General features: G+C 38.4%; 1 long non-coding RNA gene across 1 annotated transcript; it reads left to right on the top strand.

Annotated features, from left to right (window-relative positions):
• Positions 1 to 23,032: 23,032 nt before the first annotated feature.
• Positions 23,033 to 27,282, top strand: LOC131253369 (uncharacterized). Its single transcript, XR_009175117.1, has 2 exons — positions 23,033 to 24,309; positions 25,846 to 27,282. It is a non-coding gene; the product is annotated as an uncharacterized LOC131253369 (long non-coding RNA).
• Positions 27,283 to 27,930: the final 648 nt, after the last annotated feature.

The raw sequence follows: 27,930 nt of genomic DNA on the forward strand, positions 1-27,930 counted from the left end.
TGCGACACATTAAGCATTCATGGACTTCTTTGTTCTTTCAATTAAAATAATGGAAGAGATATTTGAAGAAGTCATCGAGTCCTTCTCGCGTTCTTCCTTTATGGGTGATCCCTTCTCTTTCCTTAAAGATGTTGACTATCTTCCTGAAGATCAACGACCTTCATAGGAAATTCTGAAGATACCTTCTCAATAGAGTTTTTCAGCTCGCTGGGTGCCCGTTGAAGATTTTTGTTCTTCATATTATGTTGTAATTATAGTTGTATTTGTCAGCAACTTTAGTTTCTCTTCTGGCAGTGACAAAAGTGAGAGTGCAGCTTTATCTTCTCTTCTGGCAGCGACAAAAGTGAGAGTGCAGCTTTATCTTCTCTTCTGGCAGCGACAGAAGTGAGACTGCAGCTTCAGCTTCTCTTCTGGTAGTGACTGTGTTATATGGGTCATTGTTTCCCCTGTAGTCGTGGTTGTTAAAGCAAGACATTCTCAACAGAGTTTTTTGACTTACTGGGTGCCCGTTGAAGAGAACTGTTATTCATATTGTGTTGTAATTATGGTCGTGGAGGACAACTCTATAGCTTAATGATAGAAATGGTACGCCCCTGATTATAAATGGGAAATCCCATGGGTCGTGGTTGTCATGGATCGTTGTTGTCATGTAATATGGGGTCGTGCTACTCATGTGATATGGGTCGTGGTTGTAACGGTTCATGGTTTTCATGGGTCATGGTTGTCATTCTATATGGTTCGTGGTTGTCATGTTAGATGGGTCGTAGTTCTCATGTTAAATGGGTTCGTGGTTGTCATATTATATAGGTCGTGGTTGTCATGCTGCATGGGTCGTGGTTGACATTTTGCATGCGTCGTGGCTGTCTAGTTGGTAATGGATCATTGTTATCATCCGTATTACATCGCTATTGACAACCACAACACTGAGTGAAAGCACGACCCATAGAACATGACAACCACGATCCATGTCTCACGAAAACCATGACCCATTGTTATGTACACTATTTTCATCTATGTGTCATAGTTGAAATCCACAAAGGTTCATGATCATCATCCACATTGCGTCGTGATTGACATGATACATGGGTCGTGATAACCGCGACCAATTGTTAAGTTCATGATTTCCTATATGGGTCGTGATTCAAATGCACAATGGATTGTGATTATCATCTACATTGGATCGTTGTTAACATGCACCAAGGTTCATGAATCAATAAGTATATTACAGTTCACATTACATTATCACAAATAATAATATTTAAAAAAAAAAACAAAATAATAGGTCATCATCAGCCTCAGGCTCAACCTGTAGGGACGAAAGTGCATCGACGCCAATTGTGACCTATTCATTTGTATCTCGAGCATCTGGGTGTTGGCCTATCTTCTCCCCGGGATGTAATTCGAACGTTTTCGATCTTCCAATAGATCTCATTTCTGGAGGCTTCATATTCTGACAAAAACATTAAATTCTTCTACAATGTTCCATTGTGTCTTGTCAAGTACTGGGTAAACTGACTCTTGGTATGTTTTATGATATGTTTCATTGAAATAAAATGGAGAGCAATATTTATAAATATCAAGATGATACTTATCATAAGCCGTTATTAGATGAACACAAGGCAGCAACATTTTTCCAAACTCACCGCATGTATACTTCATTTCTCTTAGCTTTACTATATCGGTCATTCCCCGTGCAATCACTTGGAACTCATCTGCTGAAATCGCGATACATTGTGTCTTTCGCACTTCCCAGTGATAAAGTTCGGATAATCTTTTTTCTACCCAAGGAGTTAAAATTTCATTGCAAGACAAGGCCTCGTCTCACCGGTGGAGGAAGAAGTTTTGAATTTTACTCCTTATTGATTCAAGAAGTTTTATGACAAGGTACGCTCGTGCATCTACGAATAATGCATTCATGTTTTCGACGATGTTGGTGGTTACAATATTATACCTCATGCCAGGAAAAAAAACGGATGCCCAACTTTCCTTTTCTATACCATTAAGGAACTAATATGTTGTGAGATTCAACATTTGAATACATCGCATCATCTCCCAAAACGTGGATGTCCGGTGTAAGGCCCGTATCTTAGACCATACCATTCCATAGGCTCCCGTGGTCCTCCCGGTCGAATTCCGGTAACCCTCGACCTATATCCGACGTTTGCGCGCGACCCTAAGCCGAGTCCTGCAAACCGGAGTCGGCTCGACCCGAAACTTATACCCTAGCGACCGCGTCATCGCCACGGTTCCAACGCCGCGTCTCGCGGGCCGATGCAATACCCAGGCCAAGAGATGTGGGCCCATGTTCATTCTGAAGAAACGCCATGCATTGCGAATTCAAAAGGAATATCTACGATCCGTCACATCAATCAAGTCAAGTACATCATCCATACCCCATGCCTCCTCACCCTATCATAAGTACAAGCACACATTCCCTCTTTTACCCCAAGTCAACTCTCTCTCCCCCCACCCATTCCTCCTTTACTCAAATTTCAACCAAACCCATACCTTCCCATCCCCATTCCTTACAACACTCATTCCATCCATCTCTTTTTATCCATCACTCCTCTCTCTCTCTCATTCTTAAAACAATAACTCCCAAAAGAAGCACCCAACGTCCAAGCTCTCCAAGCTCTCCCAAAGCCAAGTGTGGCCCACTTTCCCACTCTCTCATCTCCCATCTCAACCTTCCAATATCTATCAACCTCTATCAAAATTGAAGGCAAGGAGCATAAGAGTTCAAGGAGCTAAAGAAGGAGGCCAAACGTGGGTGATCCATCGTTAATTTTAATTTTTTTAGGGCCCACTTGATGTATGCATTGTATAAGAGAGGGGCCCATAGTGGCGAGGCCCCTCCATCTCTCTCTCTCTCTCTCTCTCTCTCTCTCTCTCTCTCTCTCTCTCTCTCTTGTATGGATGGTGTGTGTGTGTGTGTGTGGCCCACCATGAAGTAAGTATTTCATCCATGTCATCCACCGAGTGGGCCCACCTGGTAGTCCATTTGGATGGATTCGATTGAAGGAAAAACTCATATATCAGCTTGATAAGTAGAGTGGCCTTCTGGTGTGGACCCCACCATATGTGTGTGTGTGTGTTGCTTAGGCAAAACACAAACTGATTAAGATCCCTGGTGGGCCACACCACATGTATCCGCCCTAGTGCATGTGAGAAATCTAAACCGTCCATCTAGCGTCCAGGCTCTCTGGACGCTGGACCGATCCTGGTTGTATATTATTATTATTATTATAATATCATATATCTAGGTGGGCCACTCCCACGTGGGACCCACCTTTATCATGTATATCAGTACCGTCCAGATTCATCTGGACGGTGGATCAGGGCAGCAACCCCTTTACACACACACACACACACACACACACACAATATATATATCTGTGGGCCCCACGTGGGACTCACCTGATGGCAGTTAGGATGGACGGTGTACAAACACCAGCTATATATCATATAGCTGGTGCATTGACGTCACCAGTTCTATGGACCATCACCGTAGATGGGTTTCGTCCCAGCTATGCAGTGACGTCACCAGTCCTGTGGACCCCACCGTATATAGGTTGCATCCTCACCGTCCACTCAGATGGTGGGTCCCAACCGTTAGATGTTGCATTAGCATCAGCAAGTGCTATGTGGAGCCAACCTACGATGTACATTTTTCATCCTAGCCATCCATCTGGATGGACCCACTAGATGATGTATGCGTCATATCCAAACTGTCCATTCATATGGCGAGCTCGTCTTAGGGCTTAAGACTAAAAATAAGACAGATCCAATTATCAGGTGGACCACATTACATAAAACAGTGGGCTTGAATGTCCACCATTAAAACCCTTGGGTTACAGAGTTTGGTCCAATATGATATTTGTTTTTCCTCTAAATCTAGGTCGACCTTATAAATAGATTGGAAAAATAAATAAATAAATAAACCCTATGGTGGGCCCATTGAGGTTTTAACAGTGGAAAAATGATTATCTCCACCGTTATTTGTGGTAGGGTCCATATGATCTTTTGATATGATTCATTTTTTTTATAATACTCTAAAAATGATTTCTAAAAAATAGATGAATGGTGTGGATGGTGCGGCTCAAGTAGTGCGGCCCACTTGTTGTATTTGAGAGGCCCAATATGATGTATTTGGGGCCCATGGGTTGAGGCCCATTGTGATATATTTGAGGCCCATGGGATGTGGCCCCTTTGTGATGTATATTAGGCCCGTGTCAGAGGCCCATCGTGATGTATATTAGGCTCGTGTCAGAGGCTCATTGTGATGTATATTAGGCCCGTGTGAGCGGCCCATTGTGATTTATATGTGGCTCATATGATGCGGCCCACCTGTGTGTATATGAGGCCCATTGGTGCGGCCCACTTGTTGTATATGAGGACCATTGGTGCGGCCATTGATGCGGCCTACTTGATGTATATTGAGGCCCATGGGTTGTAGCCCATTATGATGTATTTGAGGACCACAGGTCATGGCCCATGGTGATGTATATTAGGCCCATGTATTCAGCCCGTCGTGATGTGTATTAAGCCCTTGAGTGAGGCTCATCATGATGTACATTAAGCCATTGTGTGAGGCCATGGGCCCACTATACGTTTAGCTTTATGTAGGCCACTCCTTAGGAGCAATGTTGGTTAAATGGCCACATTGATCGGCAATGATAGTTCAATGTTCACATTGTGACCTTCCCTTAGGCCTTGTTCGGCCGATTGTCGAGGCTGATTCTGATTATCAAGGCCGATTCTAGTTATCAAGGCCAATTCCGATTGTCGAGGTTGATTTCGATTGTCGAGGCCGATTCCGATTGTTGAGGCTGATTCCAATTGTCGAGGCCGATTCTCATTATCGAAGCCGATTCCGATTGTCGAGGCTGATTCCGATTGTCGAGGCCGATTCTGATTATTAAAGCCAATTTCGATTATCGAGGTCGATTGTCAAGGCCGATTCCGATTGTTGAGGCCAATTTCGATTATTGAGGCCGATTCCGATTGTTGAGGCCGATCATCAAGGCCAATTCCGATTATTAAGGCCGATTCCGATAGTTGAGGACGATCATCGAGGCTGATTCCGATTATTGAGGCCGATTCTGATTATCGAGGCCGATTCTGGTTATCGAGGCCGATTCCGATTGCCGAAGCTATTCCAATTATTGAGGCCGATTCCGATTGTTGAAACTGATTGTCGAGGCCCAATGTGATGTATATGAGGCGTATATGATGAGGCCCATAATGGTGCATTTGAGGGCCAGGCGATGGAGCCCATTGTGATGTATATTAGGCCCATGTGAAAGGCCCATCGTGATGTGTATTAAGCTCTTGAGTGAGGCCCATGGTGGTGTATATTAGGCCCTTGTGTGAGGCCATGGGTCCACTATATGTTAGGCTCTATCTGGGCCATTACTTGGGGGGCAATGTTGGTTAAATGTCCACATTGTCGAGGCCGACTGTTGATGCCGGTTATTGATACCAATTATGAGTATGTGACAATATAGCATCATGATACATGCCCATACGCATCATCTGCATGTTTATTATGAGATGTGATTGACCATTGGATAGTACAAATGGTTTATGAGACTCCCTAATAGGCGGAGTTATCCCACATGAGTGCACGGTATGCGCAGGATTAATGTATGATTGGACTGCATGACTCATGCATCTCGCATTGTGTGATGGTGATTACTCTACGCCCTAACAACATCAGGGTCGTAGCCTCCACAGTCATGTCGTGGATGGACAAATGGGACACTGAAAATCTGTTACTAGCATCGGGCCGCTATAAATGGCCCTGAGTGAAAATCCCTAAACCCTCTTAGTAGCAAAGGACGCCCCAACGTCGAGGCCGAGTGGATATATATATGAGCGCATGAAGGCCGTATACTAGTAGGCCACGTCTCCCACTGTGTCGTGGTCGGTTGGGAGGGGGTGTGGCCTTACCCGCCTGAGGAAGTAGGCATAGCTAGGCTGAGTTTGACCAGCTCCTAAATGGGTCCGCTATCAACGAGCTGGACCGATATTGGTAGGCGGGTAGTGAGGTCTCTTCCACTTACCCAATTGTATTGTGCGCTTGATGGGATGGCAAGCTGGTGTAGAGTGTACTAGACCCCGGTGATGATCCCAGAGATGTACAGTACTGATACGTGGACTTATTGAGCAGGAGTTACATACTCACTCATTCATTCATTTATTCACTATCCACTCGGGCTAGTGGTGCGCAACTATTTGTCACGTGTACCTTCGCAATGGTCAGGATTTCGGTTAGGGCGCGCGACTAACCTGAGATCAAGAGTTTACCATATTGAGTCTGACTATCCAAATTTAAGTATGAGACTGGTTTGGATAAAAGTCTCTTGTGGTAGATCCCGTAGCCTATGATATTACGTACTATCATCCCAACTTCACACTCCAGCATAGTCATTCCATTCGCATCGCATATTGCATTACATCCGTGCCATATGGCATTTTGGATTACTATGTTTTTACATGGCCTAGATATGACTAACAATATTTGTGAACTCATCAGGAATTGTATATTGCATTGAAACCTTGATATCTGATATATGGCTCTTTATTACTCATTTGCAAGCTGATCTATATTGCTTCCTTAGTATATGATATTGGCTTATTATGTTTTTGCATGCATATCCTTGATATGTCTGATAGCATTCATTGACTTACTAGTATGTTTCCGCATTATTCTATTATTGTACAATTTATGGATTGTCAGTATTTTCGCTTACCCTGATATCGTATGATTTATGGCATTATATTGCATACTTGGCACTTACCTTGTGTACAAACTTTCATCATCCTCTAAGCTTTCTATAAGCTTATGCACGATAGATGCGTGCAGGTGGCGTTAGGTTGCAGCAGCATTGAGCTTAGAGCGTGTAGCAGTCTTCTGAAGCTTTGATTTTCGACATATGTATTTCCATTCAGCATTGTATTCAAATGTTTGTATTAGTGGATATGTGATGATGATGTTGGCTTTGTGATTTGGGTAAACTTGTGGTTATGCTTGTTATGAAACAAATGTACGTTAAAAATCCTCCTTATAGGATCCCAGGATCGAAATCTAGCGTATGGATGTTGGAAGCCGAGAATGGGGTACTACGGAGGCTGTCGGCACTGGATTCGACGAACGGGAATTTTGTGAGCCCAATTTTCGAGTTTGAAGCGTGACATCCGGTATGTCTTAATAGCACCCCAAAAGTATTCCCTCATAGAATCATCCGAACATGCCTTATTCATGTTTCTAAGAATATGATGAGCACAATATCCATAGATCGCATATGGAAAAATGTTAGGGACTTCACTGACCAACCCTTTGTGACGATCTGACACTATAACTAGTCCTCGAAGAATCCCAATTACTTTAGATAAAATCTCAAGGAACCACCTCCAACTACTATTGTTCTCATATTCTCCAATCTCATATGTCACAGGGAGGATGTGATTATTTCCATCCAATGTAGTAACCATGAAAAGAACACCCTTGTACCTTCCTATCAAATGTGCCGCATCAACACACAACACCCTCTGAATATGCAAATGTAGGCTTCTGATGTACTGTCCAATTGCAATAAAGCATTGTTCAAAACCTTTTGTTTCGTCATTCACCTGTAACTCCGTCACAGTCCCTAAATTAGCCTTTCTCAACTCATGAAGATAGGCCGGAAGCTCATTATAAGAACCCTCGTAAGATCCCAAGACTTGTTCTGTTACAATCTCTTTACCTTTCCATGCTTTCTTGTAGCTGATCTCAACTCCGTATATCTCACTCATAGATATTGAATTTCTTTTGGCGTGCAAGTCAGTCCCAAACTCATACGACCAACGCCAAATTCACTACTTATCAAACTAGTGGCTTGGCGATGATCTTTTCCTTTCCTCTTCGAGGTTACTATATTGGGACAGCCATCCACAATCGTTGACTCAGGGTGGCGTATCACCTCAAACAACATGCTACATGTATGCTTCGAGTTATAAGTCTTTATCTTGAACATCCCTGTGTGTCCAACTTTGAAGCATGCATCCTCCAACAATAATTTTCTATAATGAAAAAATGTTGTAATCGACCTTTGTCCTTGAACACTTGCCCGACAGATATTTCAATTGGATCTTCCACAAATTTTGGTTATCCTTGATGATCTGAATTGACAAAAGCTTCATCCGATGGAGCAAAGACAGTATATAATGATCTAGGAATATCTCCATTTTCTTCATTCACCGGTATGGGTAAATTTAAGTTTATAGGCTGCGGATTGACCTGCACGGATGATTAACAGATGTATATAGGCTGCGGATTGACCTGCACGGATGATTAACAGATGCATCATTGACGGATGAGATTTGGAGATCGCACTGGTCAGCTCCTTGAAATTAATCGTTACTTGAAGGGCCACAAATATCGCAATCATCGAGTCCTCGACCATGATATCTATCATTACTTGATGGGTCAGGTATATCGTAGTCATCATTCCCTAAATCATAATATGTATCATTACATGAAGAGCCGCTTATATCGCAATCATCGACTCCTCGATCGTAATATCTATCATTACTTGAAGGGCCAGGTATATCGCAGTCATCACTCCCTGGACCGTGATGTGTATCGTTACATGAAGAGCCGCTTATATCGCAATCATTGACTCATCGATCGTGATATCTATCATTACTTGAAGGGCCAAGTATATCGGAATCATCGACTATCCGATCATTGCTTAAAGGCTGCGAATGAAGAGACGATAGGTTCGAATGTAAAGTATAATCCATGTTGTTATCATCAGTGAAAGGATAACGCCTCACTTTCTCTACATACAATAGTATTTTTCTTAAAAGAGTCGCGCAGAATAACATATATGCTTCGAGATCTTCATCATCTTTGATTATGTGGCTGGAGGAATCCATGTAGTACATCACCGTACATAACTTTAATTATCAAATCGAATTCATCCGATGCAGTCTTTGTAATCTAATGCATTTTATCTAAGAGTTGTCGATATGTAATATTATCTCATTCACAACAAATCACTTTGAGTCTCCACCATCGTAAGTAAATACTCTCTTGTCATATACACTCTCCATTATAATAACATAATATAGGCCTACGACCCATACTCTTCCAATATTAGATAATCTGCGGAAAAAATTGAATGGGTACAACTTTTCAATAATGCAGGATAGTAGTTGTCATCTTAAATGGGTCATGGTTATCATCCACATTGGTTCGTGGTTGTCATCATATTGGGTCGTGGTTGTCGGCTTATATGGGTCATGGTTATCATGTTATATGGGTCGTGGTTGTCACGAAATATGGATCGCGGTTGGCAACCACGCTCTACGACCCACATACAACAACGATCCATTGTTCATCAAAACCACGATCCAACGTGGATGAGAACCACGATCCAATGTGCATGTGAACCACAATCACACGATAGGGTCGTGGTTGTCATACACACTGGGTGGTGGTTCCCAACCGCGATCCATTGTAGATGACAACAATGACCCATTGTTCGTCATATCCACGACCGATTCGGTAATAACGTCACATTCTTTTTCAGGAAATCGTATTCATTTCGCTATTTCCCCGTAAACCTAAAAAATGATATTCCTAACATCGAAAAACCATTAGTCGCACGACATCCTAATCACATTAACCACTCGTTCACCAGCCCTTAAAAGTGGTACTTGGGTTTCAAATTACGTTTATAAGCCAATCCGACCCAGAATCCTTATTGCAAGGCCCAACTCGTTTGGGTCATGGTTGTCGTGTTATATGGGCATGGTTTTATGTTGGACGGGTCATGGTTTTCAGCTGATATGGGTCGTGGTTCTCATGTTACATGGGTCATGGTTGTCACAGAATATGGATTGCGGTTAGCAACTACGTTTTACGACCCACATACAACAACGATCTATTGTTCATCAAAACCACCATCCAACGTGGATGACAACCACGATCTAATGTATTTGTGAACCACAATCACACAACAGGGTCGTGGTTGTCATACACACTAGGTGGTGGTTCCCAACCATGATCCATTGTGGATGACAACAACGACCCATTGTTCATCATATCCACAACCTATTTGGTAATAGTGTCACATTCTTTTTTAGGAAATCGCATTCATTTTGTTATTTTCCCGTAATCCCGAAAAATGATATTCCTAACATCGGAAAACCAATAGTCACACAACATCCTAATCACATTAACCACTCGTTTACCAGCATATAAAAGTGGTACTTGGGTTTCAAATTACTTTCACAATCCAATCTGAACCCAAATCCTTATTGCAACACCTTAAGCATTCATGGATTTCTTTGCTCTTTCAATCAAACTAATGGAGGAGATATTAGAAGAAGATATCGAGTCCTTCTCACGTTCTTCCTTTATAGGTGTTCCCTTCTCTTTCCTCAGGGATGTTGTCGATCTTCCTGAAGATCAACGATCTCCACAGGAAATTTTAAAGACAATTTCATAACTCCGGCAACTCAGAGAAAATTTCTCTGAGGCAGACAAAGAAATCGAGCAATGTTGTTCCACTTGGTCTCGCGAGTAGGACTTTAATGAGAAAAGACTGCACTGGATCGAGAGGTATAACGCGGCAAAGGAAGCAAAAGCTCAGGCCGTTAAAAGATTTGAAGACCTCAAATTGGCCCACATGTAGCTCCCATCCAATCACTCTTCTTCTTCCTTGTCTTATTATTCTTGTAATTAAATGAAATGCACTTGTTGATTTTATAGTCATCTTGCGAAGTTCACGTATAATGTAATTTTCGGGTGCAATAGAATGTCATATAGGGTCGTGGTGAGGGTCGTGATTGTCATGTGGAAAGGCTCGTGGTTGTAAGGGCGACGTTAAAGTCCTAACTCGTTGGCCCCACTATGTTACATCGTGGTTGACATATAATATGGGTCATGGTTGACACATTATATGGGTCGTGGTTGACATGTTATATGGGTCGTGGTTCACAGTTATATAGGTGTCATGATTGACAACCGTGAACCACTTGAAGGGTCGTGATTTTCAACCAAAATGGGTCGTGGTGCAGAGGGTAGTGAAAGGCACAATCCTTATAACATCTGTCAACCACGACCCATGTAACATGATGACCACGACTCATGTGCATGTGAAAAGCACGACCCTTATAACATGACAACCAAGAACCAATGTACATGGGAACCACAATCCTTCGTCTGGGTCGTGGTTGTCACTGTTAGTAGTCGAGATTTGATTTCTTGGAAGGTGTAAGATTTGATTTTCTACTATCAATGGTGGAGGTTTGGTCGAGGTGTGCCCTACAGTAGGCTCCCAATTCACGTGACAAGAACCTTCTCGACTCTGATATTCCTTTACCTTATCAAAATGCCTATAAAAAAAAGGACCTCGTAATGGAAGAGAATTTTAGACGAGGACAAACAAAGTCCCTCTCTGGCAGTTGGTCCCTGGATCTTTAGTTTTCTATGAAAATGAAAGAAGAAGAATGTCTATAAAAGGTGCATGTGAAAGGCGACATTTGGCCCTTCCAAGCTCATATATTCTTCCATATTCTCTTGGGGAGAACGGATTGGCTACTCCCCCTATCACCAGCCATGGGCCCAACCATGACGTATGTGTTTCATGCATTCTGTTCATCTGTTTTTACAGTGGAAGGCACGATCGTTCATCTGTTTTGACAGATCGTTTTAGTGCTTGATCCCAAAAATGAGAGGGATCATTTTAATGGTCTACGACGCTCATTCAACATTGTTTCGTATAATGTGGTCCACTTGCGATTGGGATATAGCTCATTTTTGGTCTCATACCATAAAATGATCTGGCAAAATATATGAACGGCATGGATGAAACACATACATGGTGGTGGGTCCCAGTGACCCCCGAGAACCAACCATTGGCTGGCAGCAGGAGGGGTAGCCGATCCGTCGCTTTCTCGGGCGTTGGAGTGGTGGGTGACTTCTACTCCACTCCAAGACCATACAACTCCTGAATCAAGGACAATGGCATTTTCGTCTGAAACAATCTTCAAAAGTTGTCAAAAGGTCACTCTTAGGATATATGGAATGTCATAGCTTTCTAAGTAATTTGCCCAAACTTCGAGGTCAGTACGGTCAATTTCTCAATATCATATTGATCCAAAATTTCTATAACCCCAAAAGGGTTTCAATGGCAGACGTCCATTCTTCTACTTCTATTTACAATGTGGTTCACATGATTTTCGGATTTGTCTTATTTTTTAGCTCAAGCCTTACGACTAACTAACCGAGTGGATGAACGGTTTGGATATAACTATACCTTCTGATGGGACCTACAGAACTTAGTGACGTCAACAAACCAAATAGGCTGCTGGTGTGTGGTACACCAGCCCATCCGTTACCGAACTGGGCGCGGGACAGAGCCAGAGATGGACGGTCCAGTAAAGGGTTCATTGAGCCCACCATAATGTATGTTGTTTATCCACTCCGGCCATTCATTTCTATAGTATATTTTAGGACATGATCCTAAAAAAGAGATAAATGGAAGCTCCGAGTGGAACACACCATGTACAATGGTAAATGCTTAATCTTTACTGTTTCCTATGGTGTGGTCCACTTGGGCCTTCGATCTACCACCTTTTTTGGCACATTCCTTAAAATAAGCTTTTAAAATAGGTAAACGGCTTAGATCAAACAAAAACATTGTGGTGAACGTCAGTCTACTTTTTTTTTCCTAGTGCACATGCAACACATGCTTATGAACCTGCTGTGTGCATTGACGACTTATTATGATTTGCTGATAGCTTTTAACCGTCGGAGATGCCGACGGCTAAAATCCGTCAAGGAAACCACACACGACCGTCGGCGTTGGTCATTTTTTGGTAGTGTAAACACGATTTATAATATAACAAACAGTATTGACAGCCTCGGCCCATAAAATTTTTAGTAGTTTCATGCTATTAATCATTACACTAGCCATTTCCTGTAAAACTCTGTTTTTCCTTTCAACAATTCCATTTTGTTGAGGTGTTTTGGGAGCAGAGAACTAATACGATATACCATGACCATTACAGTACTTCTCAAAATTGTTATTCTTGAATTCAGTACTATGATTACTTTTAATTTTGATCATGGATATTTCTTTTTCAGTCTGAATATGCTTTTAAAAAAAAAAAAAATTTGACTTCATTGAGAGTCTGATTTCTCTCTTAAAAAGCTAACTCATGTATATCTGGTGAAATCATCAATAATGACCAGAAAATACTTCTTTTCACCTCTACTCTCCGTTCTAGTTGGTCCTACTAGATCCATATGTATTTCTAGAGGTTTGGCAGTTGCTGAGGAGTTCACTTTCTTGTGACTACTCCTAATCTGTTTGCCAATTTGACATGCGCCACATATTTTTTCTATATTTTTGAGCTTGGATAAGCCGCGTAAGTGATCTCTTTTGCTTAATTTATATAGTTCTCTATAGTTAACATGTCCAAGATGTTTATGTCTTAGATCAGTTTCGTCTGTTTGGACCATGTAACATGAATGATTAGAAGAGCAAGAGTTATCGATAATATAGATTAATATTACATTACCCTTCTCATTTATTATCTCACATCTGTGATTAGAAAATTTTACACTGTATTTATTATCACAGGTTTGAGAAATGCTTAAGAGGTTATATTTTAAACCTTCAACATAAAGCACATTTTGATAAGGAGGTAGGTTAGGAAGTTGTACAGTACCTTGGCCTGTTATTTTGCAGTTGCTTCCATCACCAAAGGTAACTGAGCCTCCATTAACTTCTTTGATAGTCGTGAATATTACCTTGTCTCTTGTCATGTCTTGAGCATCCACTATCCAGGTACCATTTTGAGTGGTTAATGGCTTTGAAAGTTATGTGGACAACAAGACACTTAACCTTTGGAACCCATTGCATTAGGGTTCTAAGTTTAGGAGTGACTCTTGATTTTCGCTACATTTGAGAGTTAAGATTTCTCCTTTCTCAATAATCTCCATATACATTTGAGTTGGATTTTAGAAGCTCTTTAAGCAAGTCTACGATATTTTCAGCTAAGGGAGATTTATTATTCCTTTGACTTTTATAGTTGATGGCATTATTGTTTTTAGAAACTTGAAAGGATTTTGAGTTTTTGAAATCATTACGATTAAAATCTCTTAAAGTCTTAGCTTTAGAGTTCGAGGATTCTCCTCTTACAAAGGTCGGAGCAAAATCCTTGGATTTAGAAGAATTGTCTTTAATATAACCTAAACCAGATTTGTCACCACATTTTCTAAATGAGGTTAACAATTTTTTCAGTTTTTGGTCACCTTGGGAATATTTCCAAGTATCCTTAGAACTCAAAAGGGAAGAAACATCAAGTTTTAGTTTCTCATTTTCAGTTTTGAGATTTTGCAATTCAGAAGATTTAAAACTAAAATCTAATTTTGTTTTTTCAAGACTATGAAAATTGAGATTTTTCTAAAACTGTGTTTCCAAGTTCTTCTTTTAGTTTAACATATTTCTCTTTTTGAATTTTTAATTTAACAACAATTTTACAACTTTATCTGTATAGGGCATTGTAGGCATCTTGAAGGTCGTCTTCATTTTCATTTTTATGGTTATTCTTGAGATTTTCAAAGTCAGATATATTACAGCCATCTGAGGAAGTGACTCTAGATATAGTCATAAGAGCTTTCACATCATTTGTGTTTGCATTTTCTTGTTCTGATTCATCAGACTCAGAAGTGCTTTCAGAGTCAGATGATCCATCCCAAGTAGTTATCATACCCTTTCTTTTTTACCTATCCTTTTTAAGACATTTATTAGCGAAATGCCCATATTCATGACAGTTGAAACATCGACTGTCCTTCGTTTTAGATTTCCAAGAACTAGATTTTCATTTTCTTTCATCAGTTGATTTTTGAAAATCTGATCTTTTCTTGCTTTTAAAAATTCTATAAAATTTCTTAGCTAACATTGTCATATCATCTTCATTTTCAATATCAGAATTAGAAATATTTTCTTTTGAAATAGATTTAAAATATTTAAGAGCAATAGACTTAGCTTTAGGAGCTTTAAAATCAACTCATATGTTTATAAAGAGTCAACTAACTCTTCAACCTTCATAAGATCAGTATCTCTCAATTCCTGGATGGCAGTAACTTTAGAATTGAATCTCTCAGGAAGAGATCGTAGTCTCTTTGCGTCAACCTTGCTTTCTGGGATTCCATATCCTAGACCCCACATGGAATTTACTATGTCATTTTGTTTCATATGGAAGTCCATGAAAGTTTCATTTTATTCCATACGAATTTCCTCAAATCTAGTAGTGAGGATTTGAACTTTTGATTTATTGACTATATAAGTTCATTCATGTGTCATTTTGAGAATATCTCATGCTTGCTTAGCTGTATCGTATGAAATAATTCTTTTGAATTCATCAGGCGATAGAGTGCAAGTTACGACATTTAAGGCTTTAGCATTAGCATTGCTTTCACTTTTCTAAGCTGCAGTCCATAAATAGAATGCAGTTTCTCTTATAGATTTAGTTCCATCACTTCCTAATACTTTAGCCATAGGAGATTTCCATTTAATCACGGTGACTTGCCACACACTTTCATCTAAGTATTTTAGAAAAATCCTCATTCTGGCCTTCCAGTATGAATAGTTAGTCATCAAAAGGTGGTAGCCTGGTAATAGATAAACCATCGAAATTTGACATAATAAAGCTTTAGATCTTTAACTCAAAACAATTAATCTAAAAAAATGAGCAACTTAGCTTTGATACCACTTGAAAAGGCGAGCTTGAGAAGTACTAGAGGGAAGGTGAATAGGATTATGCCAAATAATCGAATAAAGTGTTGAATAATAAATAAATCAGAGATCTCAATCGCACTAGTATTAAAACGTTGATTCAAACTGATTCGCAGGAGAACCTTCACACAAACAACTTCAGGCAGGACAACCTTATTTCACGAATGTGATAAGAATCAAAATTCTAAACTAAGTAAGAGTAAATAAAACTACCTATTATAAACATTCATCACTTTTACATAAAAGAAATTATAACCATTCACCACAAAAGTAATAAAAGTATTCACCACAACACCAAGAATTATAATGGTTCGGTGTATCAACAACTGTTCTCAAATAGTCACACATACTCCACTCTCAAGATTACTAACCACGTAATCTCGGCTTTCACTATAAATAAGGTTTTCATAGGGTCACCTTAAAACCTAATATAGTTGTGATTTTATCGGGCTATCAAAACAAAAAATAAAACCCTTATTGAGATTTTTTGTCTTATCTCAGAAAAACCAACTCTAAGATTTTCTGCCTATTTCAGAAAAACCAAATACAAAATGTAAATGTATGCTTATCTTCACTGTAGAAGAAGTTGTAGCCGTAGAACCACTTTTCTTGAATGGCAAATGTTCAATGTTCAATCCAATAAAAAATATTCAGGGTTCTATTGTTTTTAATTACATTTAAAACAATGGCTACTTGTATTAATTCCTTTAAATCTTAAAAAGAAAAGTATTCTCTCTTTTTAGAATCAAAATGATAGAATAAGAGATTAAGTAATTAAATAAAAAGCTATAAAAAGATTTATAAATATTGCTTGATAGCTTGACAATAAGTGAGGCTTCTCTTAAATAAGGACTTTGATAGGCTTGAATTGTATTTTCGGATTGAGAAATAACCTCAATTTATATGCACAAAAGTTGTTGCTTCGACTCGTCTAAGACGGTCTTCAACTCGTCTAAGCACCGGATTCAGTTTCAACAAATTTTCAATTTTGAGCGGGATAAGATCTAACAAATATTCAACTCGTCGAAGGCAATTCTCGATTGGTCGAAGACCCTGCTCGACTAGTCGAGGGTCCTACTCTACTGGTCGAAGGAGCCAAATTTGAACTGATTTTTCATTGCTGGACTTCGAGTCAAGGAACGCTCGATTGGTCAAAGAGACCCTTCAACTGGTCGAAGAAGTAACAGAAATTTTGTTATACTTCGGCTGATGTTAGGACTGGTCGAGAAATTCTTAAACTGGTCGAGCCAAAACTTAGGCTAGTCGAAACTCAGTCAAAATTGTATGGACTGAACTTCTTTGTCTTGAAGTATGTTAGAGACTTGAAGTTCTCAAAGGAGCTTGATCTTCTACTAGAACTTTAGTAGATCAAGCTTAGTCTTCAAGTAGAGCTTAAGCTTGACTTGAACTTCAACTTGAGTTTAACTTGAACTTCAACTTGAGTTTGACTTGAACTTCAACGTGAGCTTGACTTGAACTTTGATCTTGAGCTTGATTTGAAGATCATTTGCTAAGATGTTTTTGACAAGATGAAATTTGACAAACAAGGTGTAAAATGTGCTTATAATACTTACAATCTCCTCCTTTGTCAATTTCATGACAAAACACTTAGTATTACAAAAATCTGAATGAAGCTCTGTATCCTTGTACTCATGTTGTAAACGAGTTATTGAAGAATGCAAAAATTTACTACTCCCCCTCAATTTGTACCTTCCCCGTATATACAACATTCTATACATTCCATTCCAAAGCATTCTCCAAGCATTTAAGCATATTCATTCTCCTATCATTCACATGCATTTTATGTATACTTGATTCTCCTATAAAATTTCCTAGATTATAAAATCCAAACTCTTTGAATATTGGCCTAGCAAATAAACGTTTAAGCTACAACATAGTCTACATTCAATGGAAATAGGCCAACAATTCAAGTTCTAAAATCTTCCAATCTGGTGACTTTAGGGGCATCACAATCCACATTGAGGCCCATTAGATCAAAGATCTGGATGCCTCTGGGGTGGTGCGGAAAATGGAGTTGCATTGTGGGATGCCTTTTTCTGCCCTTCTCAACCCCAAATCATCAATATCTGGAAATGTGCAGCTGGACTAGATGAATCTGGACCATGGTGGAAATGTAATCTGCCATCCGACTTTTAGGATGTCCAAATGCAGCCTAAAACAAAATGATTTAGCCACATTCTATTGTGTTCTATAGAAATTTTCAGTTGTGAGCAGTTAAACACTACTTAGACAATTCGTCTTTGCCTTTATGAGTATGATTTGGCTGTGATTCAGTTATCTACACCATTGATCTGATGGGCCCACAACTCTCCATGGGGCATGTGCCAAAAATTCTTTCACATTGGAAGGTCTAGCAATCTGATCTTTGCCTTTTTCTCTGGGTGTGTGAACTTTACTATGAGAATGGATGGGTGTTTACATCTGGACCTTTGGTCCTCTTGGTTTTAAGACTTGGAGGAATCCCATGAGGCTCAGACTCAGTCAGATTGGTCCGATTGGCCAGCAATGCACATAAACAGGGGCCCCACACATCAGGCCTCACTCACATCAAATCAAATAAAAATAAAAATAAAAAAAGAATGGGAGAGAAGGAAGAAGGGAACAAGGTGCGTGAACTCACTTCGGCCGTTGGAAGGTTGGATGGGCGGATGGGCTGGCCTCTTCTCGTTGAGCTCCTCTCCACGTCTCTCCCTCTATCTGTATGAGAATGGAAGAAGAATGGAAGAATGGAAGGAGAATGGAAGGAGAATGGAAGAAGGGGAGGAGTTAGGATGGTATGAGAGAGAGAGAGAGAGAGAGAGAGAGAGAGGAGAGTTAGGGTCGGCGCACGCCCTAGCTCATATGAGAGAGAGAGAGAGAGAGAGAGAGAGGAGTTACGGCCATTGTGGACGGCACCGGATTGCATATTGTGTTACTCGATACGCTCTCATCGTACTGAGTAAACTCAGTTGGACCCCCCTTGAATGTATGTTGTCCATCCATGTTGTCCATCCATTTTTCCATCTAATTTAAGGGGTTGAGGCCCAAATTGAAGCATATCCAATGATCAAGTGGATCATACCACAGGAAAAGGTGGGGTAATGATTTCCACCATTGAAACCTTGTTAGGCAGGACAGTGATGTTATTTGTCATCCAATCTGTTCATAAGATCATACAAAAATGGATGAAGGGAAAACACAAAATAAGCTTGAACCAAAACCTCATTTGGCCCCCAAGAAATTTTCAACGGTAAACGTTCAATTCAACCATTACCTCTGGTGTGGTCCATTTGAACATTAAATATGCTTCATTTTTGGGCTCAAGTACTAAAATTATCTAGTAAAATGAATGAACGTAGTGGATAGAATACATATATCATGGTGGACGTCATAGAGTTTACTCAGTACCATAAGCATAATGAGTTACTACGAGAATCTGCTCCGGCGCATCTCAGCAATTTGGCTTGCAACCAAGCTTCTAAGTACGCATAGCATACTAAGTAAACTCTGTGAGGCCCGCCACGAATGCTTCGGGTTTATCCACTCCATCCATCCATTTTACCACATAATTTCAGGTAATGAGTCAAAATATGAGGCAGATCCAATGTTCGAGTAGACCCTATCCATTAAAAACTTCTTTGGGCCATAGAAGTTTTTTATCGCTATCCCAATCTTTTCTATGGTGGGGTCCACTTGAAATTTGGATCTGCCCCATCAGTCAGATGTATCATTCCATGGTGGGCAATGAGCTTAAAAATAAATCAATCCAAGAATTAGGTGGGCTGCGCCGTATATTATAGCTAAGAGAGGCTACACTCCCAATAAAACATTCATAATCATATATTGGTTCCACCTAGATGTGATCCAGCCCATTATATATGTGTTTCACACTTAGATGAGGGGTCAGACCAACTTTCAGCCGCATCCAAAACTCATGTGGGCCCCACCAAATAATTTTATATATTTTAGGATGCCTTCACATAGTTTTAGAAACTATGGCCCACCTGAGTTTCATATATGACTGATTTTGGGGATATCGTAGGTCTTAAAGGGGACACATCAAATGCACGGTGTTGATGTTCTACACACGTCATAATGGGGCCACACAACTCGACTTCACTGGAAGTTCCATGAGGTCACCTTATAGTACCATTTTCCTATTTAGTTAACTCCTAGCGTGTTACCCTTATTTGTAGGGCCCACCTTTATATATTTTTTCTATATATCCACTCTGGCCATATTTTCCATGTGTTGCCTTGGACTTGCGCGCCTAGTCGTAATAGGCTGAATTTTGTAATATATCCTAATTAGCACGTTATGAATACATTTGATCATTCCGTTCAGATCAACTTTAGAATGGCTTTATCATATAATTAGCTCAATCTCGTCATTATAAGTTACCCTTGCCATTGCAATTCATTATAACTTATTCTTGCAAAATCTCCTTATATATATATATATATATATATATATATATATGAAACTTCTCAATTATCTTAAAAATACAAATCATTTTTTTTTTCAAAATCACTTCATTTTTTATCTTAATTTTTTTATTAAAAAAATCTCATATTTTCTCAAAATTTGTCAAATTAAAATAAAAAATTTGAACTTTTTTCCAATAATCACAATTTCATTTTTTAAACTTCCCAATTTTCATTTTCAAAATGTAAATTTTTATTCAAAAATCTCAGTCTTTTTTAAATCTCATTTTCTTTTTCAAAATTTGAATCTTTCTCAATCATTATCATTTTTTTAAAATTTTTAATTTTTTCCAAAATCTATCATTGTTTTCAAAATTCTCAAATTTTATATTTTCAAAATAACATTTTTTTTTTCAAAACCTCATTTTCTTTTATAAAACTTCTTAATTTATTTCAAAATTCAAAATCTCAATTTCTATATAAAATTCTTAAAAATTTTCAAACTTATTAATTTTATTGAAACTTCTCAATTTTTTTGAAAATGCAATTTTTTATTATTCAAACTTTGATTTAACTAGTCACTCGCCATGAACGGGTTTTGGATGAGAAAGATATTGGGTAGACAAGATTAATCAACAATATGATGAGCCATATCTTGCGATCCAATGATCAGATTTAAGTATAAGGTCAATTCAGATTGTCCAAAATTAGTCTAGATCTAGACAAACTGATCATGCCCATTTAAAGAGTGTTTTGGATGGATCTGATTTATTTCAAGTCATATTGAGCGTTTCGAACATACTTGATCGTTCAAATTAACCTCAGCACATCACAATTACACTTCATTATACTTGGGCTATTATTTTTTGACAAGTGAATCTTTGTATGCATAAACGGTTAGAGGTTCAATTAGTGGATGTGCCTAGTAATTTATTAAACAAGTTTTAGTTTTTTCCACGGAAAAATCTCAATTTCCTTTTAAAAATCACATTTCTTTTTCAAAATGTATATTTTTTTAATCTTAATTTTTCTTTCAAAACTTTTAACAAAATCTCATTTTTATTATCAAACTTTTCAAAACAAATTTAAAATACAAATTCTGAATTTTTATTTTCAAAATTTTTTCCCAAAATCTATTTTTTTTCAAGATGGGGATTTTTTTTTCTTCAAAAGCACGATTATATTTTCAACTTTTCAATTTTATTTTTCAAAATGTTATATTTTTTTTTCAAAATCTCAGTGTTTTTATAAATCACTTTCTTTTAATTTCAATTTTCGAACATTTTCAATTATTTTTCAATATCAGAAATTTTTTCAACTTCTTTATTTTCCTTTTCAAAATGTTAGTTTTTTGTTGAAGTATCGATTTTTTAATATCATTTTATCTTGAAATTTTCAATTCTTTCGAACTTCTCAATTTTATTTTTTTCAAAATACAATTCTCATTTTCTTTTTCAAAATATTTTCATTTTTCAAAGTTGTCAAAATTTTCACATTTTAAAAAATCTTTTTAATTTTCTTTTTCAAGATATCATTTTTTTTTCTCGAAATCAAATTCTTTTTTTTTTTTTAATTTTTTTTTAAAATTATCATCTTTATTCAATATTCTTTTTCCCCCCACAAATAGATTTTTAATAAATCACGGTTTTTCTTTTTCAAAATCTCAATTTTTCTCAAACATTGTTAAAATTTTTAAACTTCTCAATATTCTTTTTCACGTGATATTACAAATCATTTAAATATTAGTTTTAAAGAAAAAATTAATAATAATTTCCATTCATTTGATATGAAAACAAAATAAAAAAAATCTTTGCATTCAATCAATTGATAAAAAATAATCCTAGGTACAAATATGTACAATTAAATCACTGAAATTCTATTTAAAAAAAATTCTTAAACTACAATAAAACATAATTTTTCACCATATTCTTTAAAAAAAAAAAAAAAAAACACGAAAAAAACAAATGTTTAGGGCAAAAGTCATTTTATGACAGACCATGAACCGTCGCAAAAGCAGCTAAAATCTGTCACTAGAACTATTTTGGGTAGTTATTTGCAAATCCGTTGCAAGATCAAAATTGGCGACTGATTAAATCCGTCGCTAAATTCTATGACTTTCACCCTGCAAATTTTCCCGAAAAATGGTGTCCATCGTTAAACCAAGCCTTTTTTAATTTCCCAAATTTGCCAATGTAGGAAGGATTGCTGCAAAAAATTACTTCAAATCTGATGCATAAATTTCCAATTCAAATTCTTTTCAGTTGGTTTTAATTTCCCTAGCAGAGTCACTCAACTCGGATTATGTAGTTTTGATTCCTTGCAATGAATATAAGAAGCATGTCAAACTACACAACAAGCAATGCCCAGTTCAAATATCTAAAATAGTTTAAATATTGCCCATATTTTCATATTTTATTTATTTGTTTACTTCTTTTTGTATTGAAAATGTTAGCCTGTGGCATAATGGGATTACTATAGCTGTGCTTTGCGGAAGCTTGGTGGAGCTAGGGAATGAAGACAGTTCTAACGGGTTTGGACCTATTTAAAATTATGCCTACCAAAGAATCGAGCAAAGCTACAGACTATAGGGATTTAGCTACGGTTTAAAGCCGTAGCCATATTACTACAGGTTTACTCCGTAGCTAAAATCCACATTGTTGTAGCTAAATCCGTTAAAAAAAAGCCCGCGAGGTATTTCATTCTCACGGGTCCTTTTACCTATTCCTCTCTCCCAATATCCCTCCCACGCCCTTCCCTGCCTACACCTCACCCCCACACCCTAGCCCCACCTCTCTCTCTCTCTCTCTCTCTCTCTCTCTCTGATTTCCCCCCTTCTATTTCCTTTTAAATTTCTGATCATCCCCTTTTCTTCTTCTAGGGTTAGGATTTTTATTTCCCATTTTTGACATTTTCTCCCTCTCTTTTCTACTCAAGAGGGAAAGAATGGGTGTTGATGGTGATTTCGTCAATGGGGGCGATTCGAGCGTCAGCAGCAACAACACAGTCACTGTCCACATACGATTCTCGAACAACTCTAAGTTCTCCATTCAGACGGGCCTCGATGTGACCATTAGGGTTTTTAAGATCATCCTAGCCGAGAACTGCGATGTCCCGGCTGAGCAACAACGTCTGATTTATAAGGGTGGGATTTTGAAGGATGAACAGACCATGGAAAGCTATGGTACGCACAATCCCCGCTCTTTGATGTTGTCCATGCATACTCCGTTCTTCTTTATTCATGATTTTTCAATAGGGTTTCTGTTATTAATCATTGAATTCTTATGCTCGTGTGTGATCCCTTTCATCTAATTGTGGTGGGATTCTCATATTGGCAAGAGTGGTTATTCATTTGCACTTGCTTGTCAATTCCAGGAACAGATGAACTGTATTTCTTTCCAAAAAACAAAGAAAGTATACAAAAATAGGGAGCTCACCTCAACCGCAAGACAGATACCAGCCTTCACATCCAATCAAACCAAACTAAAACGACTTCGAGTAACAAAAAAAGGAGCTGCACCGTGTGAATTTAAGGGTCTTAGGCATGAATTTGCATTGTTTCTTATGTTATGGTCCACTTTTTTTTAGGTGTTGTGCTCATACAGTCCATTATAGTTGCGGATCCCACATCAAATGTCTATTAATCTCATCAGCAAATATTCCTACCTATCTGTTCTAAAATTCTGTTACATGTATCGCGATTAGTTATGGTGTTTGCACCTATTTCAGCATATAGGACTTGACACATGATTGTTTCTAGAGGATTTAAAAGGGATTTGTCTTGGGCTTCTGTGATTATTCTGGGCCCACACGATCTGTGGGAGATATCTATTTAGAAAACAGTTGGGTTTCAGAGTGTATTAAGAATTTTGGTTCTCATTTTTTGTGTTTAAAGTAAGTGCGAAGTTTTTAAACTAGCTGATTTGTTTTTATGGCGAGATTTTACTCTGCACTGGGTTTCCGGTTTCATCCAACCGAAGTTGAGCTGGTTATGTACTACCTTAAAAGACAGATCAATTGGAAGCCACTTGTCAATGTTAATGCGGTGGTTGAGATTTACAAGTATGAGCCTTGGGGTCTTCAAGGTATCGCTCACCCCCTCTTGATTTCATTTGCAGTATCTTTTTGTAGAATGTTTTTTTATGTTAAAATTGAAGCTTATTCCCTTGTTTGAATTGTAGCATATTAGCTTTATTATTTTTGCCTTTGTAATTTTATGAGAATTTTTTAGTTTTCATGTTGTCTTTTCTTTTGTAACAGTTTAATCTGATTTCTTTTACATTAATGGATTTTTGTTAATCCATTTGGTTCTTTTTGTTTTTCCTATTTGCAAAAGAAACTTCTGCATTTTTGTTCTTGTGATCATGTTGTGCTTGTTTCTTAAGTATTTGTCATGTACCATTTTCTTCTTGGTGTAGCCAAATCATGGTTGCCAAGTAGGGACCTCAAGTGGTATTTCTTTTACCCTCAAGATAGGACATATGCAAGTGGGTTGCGAGCAAATCGTGCCACTGAAAATGGATATTGGAAAACCACGGGGAACGCGATAAGGCTATTTGTCAAAACTCCAAAACTGTAGGGATGAGAAAGACATTGATATTCTATGAAGGCAAGGCACCAAATGGTACGAGAATGGATTGGGTAATGCACGAGTATAAATTGAAGACAAGAGACTCGTTGATGTAGGCTTTTCTCCATAATTAGTTGTGTTTTGTGGTTGTAAAACATTCCAGCTTCTTTCATTATATATGATACTTTCTAGATATGTAGGTGGTAATTATTTAGACATTATAGGGAACTATACTATGAAACTATTATGTTCCTTCATGTTGTATTGTTATGCGTGAATTATAGGTGTTCTTCTTTTCTTACTTACCATAGAAACCAAAATCAAGCCTATCCAAAACATGCTGGGCCACAAGGGAACAATGTACATTCATGCCTAAGTAGAATATCTTAATACCACATGGCGGACTAACCAATTGCCAAAATGTCCAAGCTAATATCTGAATGCCAATGGCCTTTTGAGGAAGGGGAAAAAATTTGAGTTTCCAATGGCAAAGAATCTGAATTTTGCCAAGTTGTTGAATTTGAATATCACATTTGTAAAATGTTGGAGATGTCATGTATTTGAACATTACAGTAGGAGAATTTATCAAGTTGGATGTTTAATTTCCTTGAGAAATGGTGAAAAAAAAATCTGGTGTTTGGATTTCCAGTAATGTTTGTGGTTTAAATTGGAATTGGAATTCATGGTTGTTTTAAGTTTCCTACATAGGCTAAATATTGGATGTGATCCAAGTGTGATTAGATACCATTTACTGGATAAGTAGATACCATTTAATGGAATTTTCAGCAATAATGTTGAAGAAAATCCTAGTTTTTATCGAATCACCTTTCTTGCATTTTCTTGTATTTAACTCTCTTTCATATGTTGTGGGCTGTTCACTGTATCTATAGAAAACACTTTGCAGGAATTTGGTTTCCAGTTATTCATCTATTGAAAACAGCTCATAAAACCCTCTCCTAACTTTACTTCTAATTGCATTTCAGCTGCCAAGAATTGCCTCTGACTTTGCTTTAAAACTGATCAGTATCATCCTACTTCTCTTTTTTTGTAGTATTGCTTCATGCTTCAAGAAGAACCTCCCCTGCTCTAAAAAAGCACAATGTAAGTATACACGATGTAGCTTAACTATATGGGAAGAGCTCTGCTATGGCTATTTGGCAGAGTAGGATATGAGTGGAAATATAGAATCCTACTCTCCTCACACACGACAATGTAGTACCTCTCACAAGGTCCAGGCAATTCAGCAGTTGGGCATCACTGTTTATGTGCCATGATCTGAAAATTAGGCTATATGGTCATCTGGTGGGCCAGACATGCACACGTGCTGCAATGGCATATGCCACATTTCTCATCTGGGAACTCCAATATCATAATTTTTAGCCCATGGAACCACCAGTTGATCTTGAAAAATGATTTGTATGGATAACATTCATATATTGGTGCTATCATATTTGCAGATTATTCCTTATTCATAAATTGTGGAGGCAGTACAATGATTGTTGGGAAGCAAGAATATGAAGGTGAATCATCAGAAATGGGACCCTCAGACATTCTCTTCTACTGATAGATGGGCTTACAGTAGCACAGGGGAAGAGCTCTATTATGGCTCTTTTTTTTAGTTAATCATTCCCTTTCAGGCCACTAATCAGATCAGATGGCTAGCACAGTCTTATGGCATTGCCTTTTAGGACATGGCCCATACATGTGGCTAGCACAGTGGTCAGCAATCATTGTATAGGCATATGCAAGTGTTTCTTGACAATAGAGATGTTTCCATGCATATTCATGGGACTCCATAAAGTGATTGTCATATTAGTATTCCCCTAACTAAAAAACAGTTAGGATCTATCAATAGTTTATTCAACACTGCATCCTTCCTTAGGCTGTAACACGGTTTGTATGTACATGCTGGTACCTTAATCCGTTGTACTAATTTGATGCTTGTGTTCATCTGTGTTGCATGCATTTGGGTGTTTGCATGGATTTTATTTCTCAATGATTTTGTTGAGCCTCCATACTGATCTTTTGATTTTGTACCAAATGAAGGAATAGAATTCATGTAGCTGACTCCAATTAGTTAGGACAAGGCGGCGGCGGCGGCGAATGTGACTGATCACACGTTGGAGATCCACTTCTACTGGGCTGGATGTGAACTACTGCAAGTTTGGTGTTTGGATGTGAACTACTGCTCTAACTTATCAAATGGTTGTGTTAGTCCAATCCCCTGGCTTTTTGAGTATGACCTGATCATTTTTCTTTTAGTGTGGAAATGTCTCGTGCTTTTTTGTTTAGAATCTTCTGTCTCTTGCAGGATCGAGATAGTTACTAGAAGATGATGCAGAAATATATAGGTTCATATGTTACTTCAATGGTGACGCTGTGGGAATATGTTATTTGGAATTTATTTGGTTGGGATATGTTATTCTGAGTGGACTTATATTTGTAAGTTTCGCCAATCTGTAATGTCATTTTTGAATTTCCCACTTCAGAGTTTCGTTATACACAACACATGCCACATCAATACTATCAAAACGGTAGAACCCACTGTGAAGATCATGTGGCATAAAAATCAGGCTGGCCCAACGTTAGGTGGACCTGGTGGAATTAACTCACGACAGACCGATCATTTAACTTAAGTATGGAATTGGAGAGCCGTGTGAGCTGATGAGTGGATTTTTGAGAACTGCCTGAGGTACCCATTTTTGCTCCCTTTGTGCATTGAGGGATTTTTTTTATATCCTTTTTTTGCTTAATTTCAAAACTTTTGAATACCGTTGATGGTTGTGTTGAATACTGTTGATATGCGCTCCCCTTGAATGTTGACTTTCCTGCAATGACTTCTAGGTAAGAATTTGATGAAGGTCATAGCCCCGTTCAACCTGAGAATGGCATGCATGGTGGCTGCACTTTGATTATCCTGGTAGCCAGACATAGCCGCACCCTCACTCTCTATGTAGAGCATCCCACCCTATCACATGTCAACTGCACCCTGCTTGTGCAGTTAGCCTTTTCCACCTTATGCCGGCTTTCACTTTAGTCCAAGTTGCCATTTCTACAAGCAAACACATTCAAAAACCCAAACACATAATCCACTATCTTCTGCGTGTCCTCTCTGAACTTGAATGCCAACAACTGG

The sequence above is a fragment of the Magnolia sinica genome, chromosome 8 (genome assembly GCF_029962835.1).
Source record: "Magnolia sinica isolate HGM2019 chromosome 8, MsV1, whole genome shotgun sequence".
In the NCBI taxonomy this organism is placed as follows: domain Eukaryota; kingdom Viridiplantae; phylum Streptophyta; class Magnoliopsida; order Magnoliales; family Magnoliaceae; genus Magnolia; species Magnolia sinica.